Source organism: Columba livia, chromosome 2, assembly GCF_036013475.1.
Source record: "Columba livia isolate bColLiv1 breed racing homer chromosome 2, bColLiv1.pat.W.v2, whole genome shotgun sequence".
NCBI classification, from domain to species: domain Eukaryota; kingdom Metazoa; phylum Chordata; class Aves; order Columbiformes; family Columbidae; genus Columba; species Columba livia.
The window spans coordinates 82,108,902-82,121,905 of NC_088603.1; the positions used below are offsets into that span (position 1 = coordinate 82,108,902).

General features: G+C 34.9%; 1 protein-coding gene across 1 annotated transcript in view; it reads left to right on the plus strand.

The window, feature by feature from the left end:
• CDH18 (cadherin 18) overlaps window positions 1-13,004 on the plus strand; it is a 552,389-nt gene that overhangs the window by 121,069 nt on the left and 418,316 nt on the right. The window contains exon 2 of the mRNA XM_021283817.2: window positions 3,059-3,155. The gene's annotated coding sequence lies outside the window, so the exon portion shown is untranslated. The remainder of the gene's footprint in view (window positions 1-3,058; window positions 3,156-13,004) is intronic.

Here is a 13,004-nt window from a genome sequence, read left to right on the forward strand (position 1 = left end):
TATTATCCCTAATAAGGAAATAAAGACAAAGAATAGAAAATATGTGGTCTGGTTTACATGTATGTTTTATTTGTATTAATATAAAAGAAGTTTGTAGGTCATGTAGTCCAACCTTTTTCTTAGAACACTTCATTAAGAGTGGATGGCTGAGAGCTTTGTCTTTCAAGACTTGGGTCTTGAAATCTTCTAGGGATGGAGACTGCACAGCCTCTAGGGAGAGATTATAGCCTGTTAATAGCAATGGCAGCACTGCATTACAGGACAGATGGTTAGAGGTTAAACTCATTAAAGAAGAATAAAGTTTACTGGCAGAAATGTGTAATTGTTACTTGCTACCACAAGTAGTATAATTTGCTTCCAGCCTCTGCTTGCTAGCAATTTTAGAATACATCACATTGCATTGCTTGATGGGTAAGTTTGCAAGATGCTGAGAGTTGCTTTGCTTGTGAGAGGTAAGATTTGAGGTATTTTTTCTTAGGGAGTCTGATAGGTTTTTTGCAGAACAAAAAAATCTATTGTGTGTCTTGTACCATTAGTCTCAGTTACCTCATGAATTATGTTAAACAATCCTGGAATCTGAGTTCTCTGTAATCAAGCTGTTTTCTTCAGAATTAGGTACTCCCTTTAAGATTAAGAATTCCAGGAGCAAAAATGTCTTCAAATATGTATTACTTCAAAGCAAATAAAGAGGAAACAGCTACAGAGCCTGATTGCATACATTCTCTTTGACTGTTGGTTGTTTTGTGTATTTTATTGAATTCTGATATATCTAAGATAATTTTCTTGTGTGCTGTACTGTCTAGCAGGCATGTGTAGCTCACCTTCAAGTTGGAGATCTGTATTCTCTGCTAGGGAGGGAGATTGGATCTGCAGAGCTGGCTGTAGGGCTGAGTATAATATTCAGTTGAATGATCAAGAGGAGATTAATCTGGGAAAGCAAGTGTTCCACCTTCTAGAGCCATCCACTGAAGAGGACAGATTATCTTCTAGTAATTTCATTTCACTATTCTTAGCATACTTGGGACTGATCTCAACTGATGCATGCTGATGAAATGTTTTAATGTTTTAGCTGCCTGTACACACATCTAGTTTGAAAACATCACACCATAATTGAGAAGAATTTAGCAGCCATAACATCATAGTACATGCCTTGTGATATTTATCCATGTCCAGAAGACTGATTCAGAAGGTCTACTGTAGAATTTAGTTTTGTATCTTACTGTCCTGTTTAGATATCATTAGATAGCTATACTCAGGCAGTCTCACCCAAAACAATTCCTGGCCCCGAATGGAAGATGGTGGCTGACCACTGATGTCCATCTGCCCTTTCTACCAAACCTCATGTGCTGACATGATACTTGTCAGAATTTATTGTCCATGTTGGGCTTATTTTTGTGCCATTGAGCTGAACACTTGCAAGCCCAAGCTCTTACAGATCCAAACCAGTCTAATATAAGGTAATTAATTAAACATCTCATTGAGAAGAAAAGTTAGATCTTGGATTTCTGGTAAGTAGTGTATAGGAGTAAGAAAAACTCCTGGGCACATTTGGGATCTTAAGAAAATATGCCAACAGAAATAAATAATAATTTAAAAATACAGTGGCTTAATGTATTGTTTTGTGTTCCACTAAATACAAATCCTGTATCTTAGAGAAAACAATCTCTGAAAACAGAAGCAGAAAAGGTGACAAAATAAATTAACAATTACAGCAGCAATTGAGGATTGGTACGGCAATAATAATAATAGACTTCTACGTATCTCAGTGCATAACCAGAACCGTAATATTAGAAAGAAACACATCAGGTTTGTGCATACAAAGAACAATACTGCTGTCATTTCTACTGGAAGTATAATTCACAAAGCTATCAATGACAGTCTCTCTAACACTAACCAGAGACCAATTATCCCAGTGGGATACTGAAGGGAAATCTACCCTCTTGCTCTGTTACTGCAGAAGAATCGTTAAAGATGAGATCAGGGGGAGTGTCCCAGGAAAAGTTAGAAAAGGTGAAACCAGAGAATTTAGCAATGAAAAAGTTTCCTGATTCTGAATAATCATGTAAAACCAGAACAGAATGTATAAGACTGTGAACCTTCTAATGTTTTTAAAGGGTAGGCTCAACAAAATTTCTGTTGTATGGAAGAGTGTTACAGGCAAATAGGGAGCAGAAAAAATTAAAAAATTGTGGAAATGTTTCTGCAACTCCTGCTGAGACCTTGACCCACACATTTGTTCAAGGACTTTGGGGGTATATTTGTGGACTCTCTTGTCAAAAGCAAGAAGGCTTCTTGAGTTGGGAGATGATAACTTGTGGGATAAAAAACTACAACAAAAACAAAACCCTGAGTGTGGAATGGAGCTCAAGGCTTGCTTGTGGTTTTCATTGTCTTGATCATGAATGATTCATGAGTAGTTTAAAGTGAAGAGTGTGTTTAAGAACGCTAACAAAGCTTCTGTATAAATGAAGTTCAAATATAACTATATTTTATGGGTGGCATTTACAGTACACTAAATGATGTTCTTTCTCACATGCTTTTTTTAACTTGCTAGTTTTCCATATAGGGCATACTCTTCCAGTATCATAGACCTATAGCCACTAAAGCTGATCAAGTAAAAAGAAAAAAATAGTTCTGTATTTGTGCATTTGTTTGGGTTTTTTGAGTATTTTTCATGTGTTCTGGACAGTTACTTTCAGAATAAATACTTTCTTATTTCTCTATGGCAGTAATTCACCATTATTCTAAAATCCTGAAGTTAGCATGAGATATTCAATAACAAATTACTCCAAATCTATTTAAAGCCTTGAAAATACCATTGCTCTATATTTAATTATTCCAGTTAGAGTTCCAGTTTTAAACAGCTGCTTAAAAATTATAAAATCATATATTACTGTAGTACTGACTTTGTAGATTTTCCAGGATAAACATCTTAATGTCTTCATATCCCACTGCAGGGGCCAGACCAATGTTTCTGCTATTGTCTGTTTACTGAAGTATCGTGCAAAGTAAAAATTTATTACCTGAACATATTCAAAAGTTTGTTGTTCTGTTTCAGTGAAAGCTACTGAATTGTCAGGATTCTGATATCTTCAGTGGAGACTTCCAAGACTGACAGAAAATATATTTCTAACCTCTTGATTAGTCATCAACTAGTAAGTAGACTCTCATATTTTCATAGTTATCATTCACCTCCAATGAAGTGTTTAGACTGACTAAGATAAATAACAATTTTCAAAATTACATCACCGTTATTTTTGCTTTTTCTTCTATAGAAGCATTTTTTCTCTAATGACTGATGGTCCTTTAAAGACTATAACACATTCAAGTCAGTGTTTATATTTTCTTCAGCAAAAAAAAGAACATTTTCAGCATCTATCAGAGTGCTATTCAGTGACCTGTATTCACCCAGAGTGTGAAGTATAAGTAGGAATAAGAATTCAGTGGATGGTCTGTAACAAATATATTGCTCCATTAGCTTCATAGAGGTGGTGAAGAATGGTATTTGGCAATCAGTTACTAGAGCTGGTAAATCCAGTTAAATGGTATCTGAACAACTAGGTTCTGTTATTATCCACCTGTTTGATTTTCAAATTGTCTCATTTTTCTTACTATTTCTCATACTTTGTTCTTCATAACAATATTGTCTTTAGTTTTTTACATTACTTCAGGAAAATTGTAAGCCACTCATCTAAAGGAAATGCTTTTGTAGTCTTACTATGCCCATTGTATGGCATAATAATTTTTTCAGTCTTATTCTTTTGCTTTTTCCTAAACCTAAAGAAGAAAACTTGGCTCATATTTCCTTTAAGCAAGAAGTTTAAGATTTGGAGTAGGGAAATCACAGGAAGAAATAAACTGCAAAACTGCAAAATGAGGGGAAGCTGGCTGTAATATTTGAATGGTACTTACAAATTCTGCTCAGAAAACAAACTTAACCTTTTAAAAATGATGCAGTGGAGACTGAAGAACTGATACAAGGTCGAAGTCTCTTCTCATCAAAACATAGTGAGCTTGTTGGTTTTTTTCTTTCCCACAAGATATATAAATGTTATTTTAATTTTCAATTAAAAAAGCAACCAAACAAATAAAAAACACTAGTTATTTGACAATAACTTCAGTCTGAGATGCAATATTTGATCTGGTCTCAAAAATATGAATATGAGGAGAAACTTCTTTACTTTGAGAGTGACAGGTCACTGGAACAGGCTGCCCAGAGAGGTTGTGGAGTCTCCTTCTCTGGAGACATTCAAGATCCACCTGGATGCATTCCTGTGCAGACTACTTTATGTGAACCTGTTTCAGCTGGTGGGTTGGACTAGGTGATCTCCAGAGGTCCCTTCCAACCCTAACCATTCTGTATGAATCTGTTTAGAAAATATTTTAATGTTCTTAAACAATCACAGTCTACAAAACCTAACAAAGGGGGGATGGGAGGGGTGGTATTATTTATTTGGTAAAATATAAATAATAGCTTTTGTGGTGGAAAAATTTCTTATGAGCCAGTCCAATAATATAATCTAAATTCATCACCTAACAGTATCAAAAATAAAGATACATTTCTCTTTAGGGAACAAGCACCAATATTATTTATTTTTTAATTTCATGGTTCAACTTGATCATGTTATTTGTTACTGATTAACTTACAAAATAACAGTGAGAATTATGCTCTCATTTTTAATGCTGTTTTAATAATTTAAACCTAACAAAAACTGAACTGATTGAATTGTTAGGAAGGATGGTGAAATTCTAATATTTAATTCAGTGAGCTCTCATAGAAAAAGGTAATATCTAACCTAAATTTGGAAAGCAAAATTAGTCTTAAAATCAATGAAAATAAACCATGAATCAAATACTAAAAATCAAAGAAAGAAAAAGATATCTTTTTTCCTCAGATGAGCTACCTAATCTAGTGTGAGAGTAACTGTAGAAATTAGGGATATTTGGGATGTGTATCTCTCTAAGTCTTTAAATGCAGTTTGAATGTACATGTATTTATAAGTTAAAATATTTTTCTAGTTTCATAACAAGTTAATGACATTTACAAGTGTAGAAATTACTACATGAGAGTGCACACACTGTCATTCAAAAGGTAGGGTGAAATAATTACATGTGCTTTGTCTTCAAACATATACAAGAAGACAACATTCAGTCATACACCTGCTCATAGCCTGAGAAAGTTAAGAGAAATCATATGAGTGGTTTTTTTGTTGGTGTTACATCTAAGTAACCACGGATTGTATTATGTCAGGTATGTATTACTGAGTTAGAGGAGAAGGATATTTTAAACATAGGAACGATATAATTATTTTTTCAATCTCATTGAATGTTGTCATTCTTTTCAACACTGAACTGTTGAATAATTTTGGTTTGCTTCTCTATTATCTTTCATCAAAATAACATAAAAGTGAAAAAGCTCTCGTAGGGAACAAAGCCAGGTTTTAATCTGGCATCTTAAAAAGCAAGAGTGATTGATGTTGGTGAGCCACAGCTAAAGACTTTGCTGTTTGAGTGGTGTGACACTGTATGTGATACCATTGAGGAGGTGAAAGTGTAACATGGAGAGGTGTAATAAAGCCGTTAATTTATAAAGGACCCATTAGATGACATACTCAAAATTCATGATCTTTTTGAGGACTGTTACAATGATGCATATTTTCAAAGCCTTTGAAGGGCTTTAGCTGTGCAGCTCTCTTTCATGTCAGCAGGAGACATGCTTTGCTGTTGTAAGATTTAGCTGCCTTTCACATATTGGTTTACTGAGCAAATCAGACTTTTATCACTTTTCTTATGGCATGCTATGCATTCTGAAAGTATGTTTAAGCATGTAGTAATGAAGCAAATTGTAACTAATTAGTTTAAGTTTTCATATGTCTTAGCAGTTTTATTTATGTAATGTCATTCCCTGAGCATTCACCAACAGCTTTTTGGTATCTCATTTTGTCATCTACTATTTTATCCTTGGTTTGTATTTCCTTTTGTGTTTGTTTTGTTTGGTTTGGTTTTTGTTGTTTATTGTTTTGGTTGGGATTTTGTTTGTTTTTGTTGTAGGTTTTGGTTTTCTTTTGTTTTGTTTTTTCTTAGAAGAAACGAAGAAAAATTGCCTTGGATTTACTTTGGATTACTAGTTATGAAGGAAACAAAACTACTTACATCTGAGTTGGGTTCATATTCCTATTGATGTTACTAGTTTTAGGACTGAATTCTATGGACCTTGTACTGTCCAGTGAACTGAGAGTGGGTTGTACATGCTCAGTAAATACCTATCACATGTGCTTTCAGAAGAGAAAAAAAAAAAATCTCACAAATATTTGCTGTTTTAATAGAAGCACTCTTGCATATTAGACTATACTGACAAAAAGTAACAAGTTGTACTAACATGTAACAGAACAAACCATCAGCTGTACTACAGCAGGATTTGAAGCTCCAGAGCTTGAAGGAAAAGTAGCTGTTGGTCAGAATTCAGTCATTTTAGTTTGAAGGCAAACTGGACCATGGAATAAATGAAGACACATTTCTATAATGTTTGTTTCTAACAACATCAGAAGAGTTGTTATGGTTGTAAGAAATGTTATATCACCCTTGTTTGAAGGACCTCCACTGACCAGGAAGGATGGGTTGGTCCAGAAACAGTTTTATTAGCTTTATGGTATAGGAAGACTTCCCTGTGGCATGGAATTACCATCTTTCGATTCAGGACAGTTCAAGGTTCTCTAGGATGTAGCAGTGTAGCCCAGCAGTGCTGCTGCATCCCAAGGAAAACTCTAAAACTCAAGATACATTTAAGAAATGCACGGGCAAATTGTGAATAGGTGGAAGCACTTGTAACATAGGTTTTCAATTAAATTTGTCACAGGAGTGTAATAGAGAGCTAGATTAGAAAATAACAGTTTGTGAAAACAAATGAGGTGAAGAGGCATATGTTTAGAAGTTAATATCTTTAAGAATGTAGAAGCTTCACAGAAACATGGTGTCCTAAGACTTAATTGACTAATTTATGATTAAAGGTAGGAAAGCATCAGTGTACACCATTTAAATGTAACAGTGTTAGAAGACAACAAATTTCTACTCAGACTGGAAAGCTAGTTACCTTTAAAGTGACAAAAGCAGAGGAGATTTTATGTTTTCTTTCTCAAGATACAGTGCAAAATCCAGGCACATTCTAAAAGTGATAAATTTAATTTACAAAATCTAGCTAGGGGAAATGTATTTCCACTTTGAAGATATACACCTCTTTTTTTGTCCATTAAAATAATACGTAGTATTAACAGATTACAGTTTTTGATCAGCATTTGGACCTAATGCTCTGCTTTCTTGAATATCGTCTCTTCCATAGAAGTGGTAGACAGATTATTTTAGGCTTGAGGTCTATTGAGTTTTACCACTGTCCTGGTTTTGTTAAAAGCAAATTTCTCTTTTAGTGAATTTGCCTGTCAGCTAAAGCCTTCATATTAACTGCATTTTCCTGGAGAACCAGACACATGTTTTGGTAAACCTAGCAATGGAATGCAAATTTATTGATAAGCATGGATGGACATCTCGCGAGAGGGGCGATGAGAAACAAGTGACCAAGAAACTGACCAACTGTGTATAACATTCCATTCACATGAATACTTCATATAAAAGTGGGAGATCACGAGGATCTCGTCCCTTTTCCCTTTTTCCTTATGGCTGACATTAGGAGAGGACCTTGCTAGTCATCCCTGCAAACTGAGTCCTAGTGACAGACTGAATCCAGCTCCGATTGGCTGCAGAGTCCAATCCAGGACTTTGGTTGCCGGCTCTGCAGTTGCTGAGACTTTCAAGATTGGTTTTGTATATTTTGTATTATTTTCTCTATTCTTATTAGTAGCATTAGTAAAACATCTTGAATTTTTTCCAACTCTCTTCTCTCTGTCCTGCTTTCCCGCCCGATCACCTGTCCTGAGTGGGAAGGGGGGGAGAGGGAGGGGAAAAAGGGGGAAGTGAGGGGGAGAGGGGGTTAACAATACATCTGCCAGGGTTTTATTGTCACCCTGCAATTTTAACCCTCGACAACCACTTCTTAAGAGAATTATACTGAGAAATAATTGAATACAGTTTTGGATTTTTCTCCATAACCGTTTATAAAAAGACTGAAAAATATGTTCATTTCTGTCATTTATTAAACTATACATATGAAAAAATGGACAGTGAAATTTTTTCTTTCACCAATTGCAAACAACTGAAAAATGAAAATGACATCGAATTTCCCAGTCATAAGGTGCACTATTCAGGTATTGCAAACTTTAGATTTGATCACTAAGGATGAGCTGTATAGATTCAGGTTTGGATTGTTTGTTTTTTTTTTTTTTTTTTTTTTTCATTAAGCAGAAAAAAGCAAAGCTTTGTATTTAGGAAGACACTTTCATGCTTGGAGTTTAACTTTTCCTGTAGAAATCTAATGTGAAAGGACTGTTTGTTAAATTACAATTATAAATACTACAGTATGCTTTTACTGTTTTCATATCATTCCTTTTTCCTTTGGAATGACTTGTGTGTTCAGAATTATATATCTTGATTGAGGTTATACAATTCTAAGTAGATGTAAAATGTAAGTTATTTGAGGCAGACATGCTATGAGAATTGGAGAAGATTTTGATTGCAATATGAAGACAACTGTGTGGGTGATTAATATTCAGGGAGACCAATGAAAATTTCATTCAACTAATTTAGGTATCAGAGCATCTCGTTTTCTTTTGCATTCCCAGTGTAAATGCTGTTTTCATCTCTGTGGTGGCTCACATCAGCTAATTCCTGCACAACTACAGTCTCTGACAGTGGGAAAATCGTTGTCTTTGCTCTTACAAGTACTCTTTGAAGCCTACAGAGCAACATTGGCACAGACTATTAGTAATAATTGAAATTACTTTTCTGTAAGTAACTTATCTCATCCTAACACACCTTATATTTTTGTCTGCTGTAATTTTCTTTCTTGAAGCCCTTTCTGAATTACAAAGAAAGCTCAGTGAATAAGTATAGAGTGCAGGATTTGTTAAAAGCTGTTAGAACACTGTGCAGAGGATGAGCCAGGAAAAACACGCAGAATTTGTATTGATTTGTAATGTGTTTTGGGAGTGGGAGAATGATGCATTTCAGAAGAAGTTCGCCTTTGATTATTTAAAATATTCCTTCTGTTTTTACTGACAAAAAGTCTGTCTAGAGCTATGTATTCCTACAGGACTGTGAAGAATCTTTTATATTTTTAAACAATTGTTAGAAATGCATTACCAGGAATCTGTGTGCTTATTAAAGGACGATAGCTATAGCATTTTTCAGTAAGAGGACAGCAGGAAGATTTTTTTTTTTTCCTGTAAGATTAAAAAATGAATGCTTCTGTTAGAATGCAAATTCAGTAGAAGAGGAATGTTAAGGTTTTTTCTGCACTTTTTGTGGTGCCTGATGTGGCAGGGTTTTTTTTGTGTGTGTGTATATGCGTGTACAAAGCTCAGGTCTGCTTGAAAACTGGTCAAGAGAAGTCTATCCTTTTTGTATACCCCAGAATTTCATATAAGCACTGTACAAATTTCAACAACCAAAAAAATTACAGAAGTTGGAAAAATAGAGCAGCGAAGTAGGTTTATCAGGTACAAAATTTGTCACTGTAGTTTCTAAGAAATGTCTGTCCTTTTTCATCCCACTTTCAGTCAATAGCCTGGGAAATATGTTTTCTGAAAAATGCACAGGAAGATGAAATTCTTTTTATTACCGCAGAGTATAAGTCAGCATATTTTTCATTACATCATTGTTCTTTCATGTTCTCTCTGGCCCTGTGAATCCTTATGTTCTTGACAGAATTTAACAGAATTTTAGGCAAAGAGGGGACACAATTTTTCCTCCTGGCACAAGGTACAACTGCTGATGCATGGCTGGGTCTCTTGGAACATCAGAATTTGTCAGGTGAAAAGAATGGAAGTAAGCCAGATTCCTCTCATTTTAACTGACTGCTCAAATAATTGACCTACTACTGAAGGGGAAGAATCCCATTATGACCATCATATCTTGAAAATATAAGCGCTAGCTTCTGCTTTTTTTCTATGCAACTTGGTCTGATGGATGTGCTTAGTTAATTTATTAAACTGTGCTCTCATTATTTTTTTAATATTTTCTGAGTGTTTTTGTCAGAGTTGTGTAGAAAGAGTGAGAGAGCAGAACTTTTCTGGATCTTTTTGTAATGTTTATTGCTTTTAAAGGAATACATAGCACTAGGAATCATTGTAAAACACTGTAACTTCCTAAGGCTGTCCATGCCATTTTTGCACAACCAGATGATGAGGACAGCGCAGACTAATGGGAGACATCTCACTACTTACAGATTTTGTTCATTGTTCATTATGTGCAGACTTTATGACTAACTAATTATTTTTAAACAATTCAGTATCCCTTCATGGATTCCTGAATAGTATCTAGTTACAATAATTGCTGAAAATATTTTTGAGAGATTGTTTCAGAATACTTTCTGTGATATGTACCTAACCTTGTCTAAACCTTGTGAAGAGAAAATAATGTTTAGTCGTATGCATGCACTCATTGAAGATGTTATTCTTTCATAAAGTAAGTTGGCACCATGCAGTGTTTAAATGCTGGTTGCAGATTTGAAGAAATAACCTGCCTATTCTCCATGGACAGTAATTACAACATGTGCCTAGTGTACTTTTCTGACTTTGAATATGTAGTGCTCTGCTTCTCAAAAACTGAGTTTTTGGTTACGGGACAGAGAGAACAAAGGGACAGCAGTACCAGGATTATTTCATTATGTTGATATGTTTATTTGTTACAGATGTATACCACATGCAAAATAATTTTATACAGGATGAGATTTACTAAGAGAGAGGCTCAACCCACTTTACATGTACAAGCCATTGTGTGTGAAGATCTCCTAACCAGAGTCCTCTTGGACAACTCATTGGATATCTGCTTTTCTTCAGAGTCCAGATTCTTTTTTTTTGTTCCTGCAGAGATTGCCCTTGGAAGGCGACACAGAGCTTTAAGTCTGTGACCTAATTTCAAATATAGTATATTTTCATTAGTCCTCTATACTTAGTTTCTCCCAAATGCATGTTAGAATTACCTTTGTTCCCCGTTCTTAGTAGTGTGCTTTAAAAGATACTCCATGGTAATATGTTGAACCTAAGCAGCAGGAATTGAGATAGCCACAAATGTGAGTACTTGTCTCTTTGACATTGTTTATCATGTATTTTTTAAAAAAGATTGCCATTTAAAGTCAGTGGTACTTTTAGTTTTTCTCTGTAAGCCATGTAAGGCAAGCAGCCCACCCTGCTTACATGTCCTTGCTCTGTATAAAAGGCTTCTGAATGCTTCTTTTTTTTTTGCTACTAACCAAAATGCGAACAGAAATTTTCAAGACTGGGATCTGTACTATCTTACTCTTGTTTGGACATTTATGCCAAAGCAAGCTAGAGTAAAGATGTATTAAATCAGAATGATAGCCTTTGGTTTTCCATTTGTATGGATGTAGTCCACTTAATAAAGTTCTGTGTGTAGTCATTTGACAAATACTGATATGCTCCAGCACTGACAAGCTCCTGTTTTGACTCCTAGGAGCAGAAAGTGATTTATATAAGCTGTCAGTATTAACATTATCCTCAGTGGTTTGAGAATTAAGTTGCTTGTCTTTTGAGCATAAAATGCAACAAAGTAGGGACTATATTCAATGGCAGCATGAGTTTTTAGGTGATGAAAACAGTGTGTCAGCAGATAATGGTTGGAGAGCAGATTCCCCCAAAAGCATTTTAGTGTATTTATTCATGCTTATTCCTAGTCAGCATTATGCCCTTATAATTTTCTCTCAGTTATGTATTCATTTATTATCAAGAGGTAGTTTAACCTATCTTTATATATTTTCCAAAAAGAGAAGACTCCTTTTTTTCCCATTCATACGTTACTCATGGTTACACTAATTCAGTTCATTGCCTGTTTTTATGCGGAAGATGACAAGCAGAAGCTGTGGAAGTATTTCAGGACTTCTGTCACCATCGTACTCTTACAGAATCAAGATATCCAGAGCAATGTAAATTTTATATATAAGGAATAAAGGTACATTGCTCACCCTGCGTATTTACTGAAACTATAACTTGCCTCCATGTAACTTCAGTGGTGAATTCAGATCTGTTCATTCATGGACATTGTAACCAAAATCTTCACAAGATTCCTGTTTATTTTTTTTTCCTCAGTTTTATTTACTCAGTTTATTTTGAGATCCTGCTTTTCTGAAATGTTTAGGAGTCTGTTTTGTTATCCCAGGTTGATTACACATGTATCTGCATGAAGGAATTCACAATAGCAAATTAATTTACGAAAACACTGATACTCAGGTATTTTGTCTGGAGAATATCCCTCATCTGCTGTTTTCTGTTGTAGGATTTTACTTGCAGCAAGTGCCCTGTCATATTGATACTTCCTTATTTATGTCTCTTCTCACCAAACGTGGTTATTGTTATTCCCTACAGTGCTCACTACAACAAAACTTACTGGTATTAGGACTTCTGTTTCTCATTACATGCTTTTCTACTTCTCAGATATTGCTTTCTGAAACATAGTTTACGGGAGTGCTAACTGAGGTATTTGTGCCAGTGGTTTATAAAGAGCAAAAAAAAGGGGATTCTGGTAGAAGGGGAAAGCTTTGGCTTATTGTTCCTGTTGCTTGCCATGAATACTCTAAGGAAAATTTCCAGTCAACTTGTTAATGGGAACAGTGCCCACGTAGCAGATGGCTATGAGTGTAAGCGTACAGAAGGCCATGTCCATGCATTAAATGTGTTTACTGAAGGCAGACTTGCCAGGCTAAATTTCATGTATCTGCAACTTCTGTACCAATGACTGAAAGGATATACTACTATTAGTCGTCTTGTAAAGAAGTCTAACTTTGAGGAATAATAACATTTTTCTTATCTGGCTAAAGACTCTCACATTAAGATAAAACTTTTTTTTTTTTTTTTTTTTTTTTTAATTGCATACTGAATTAA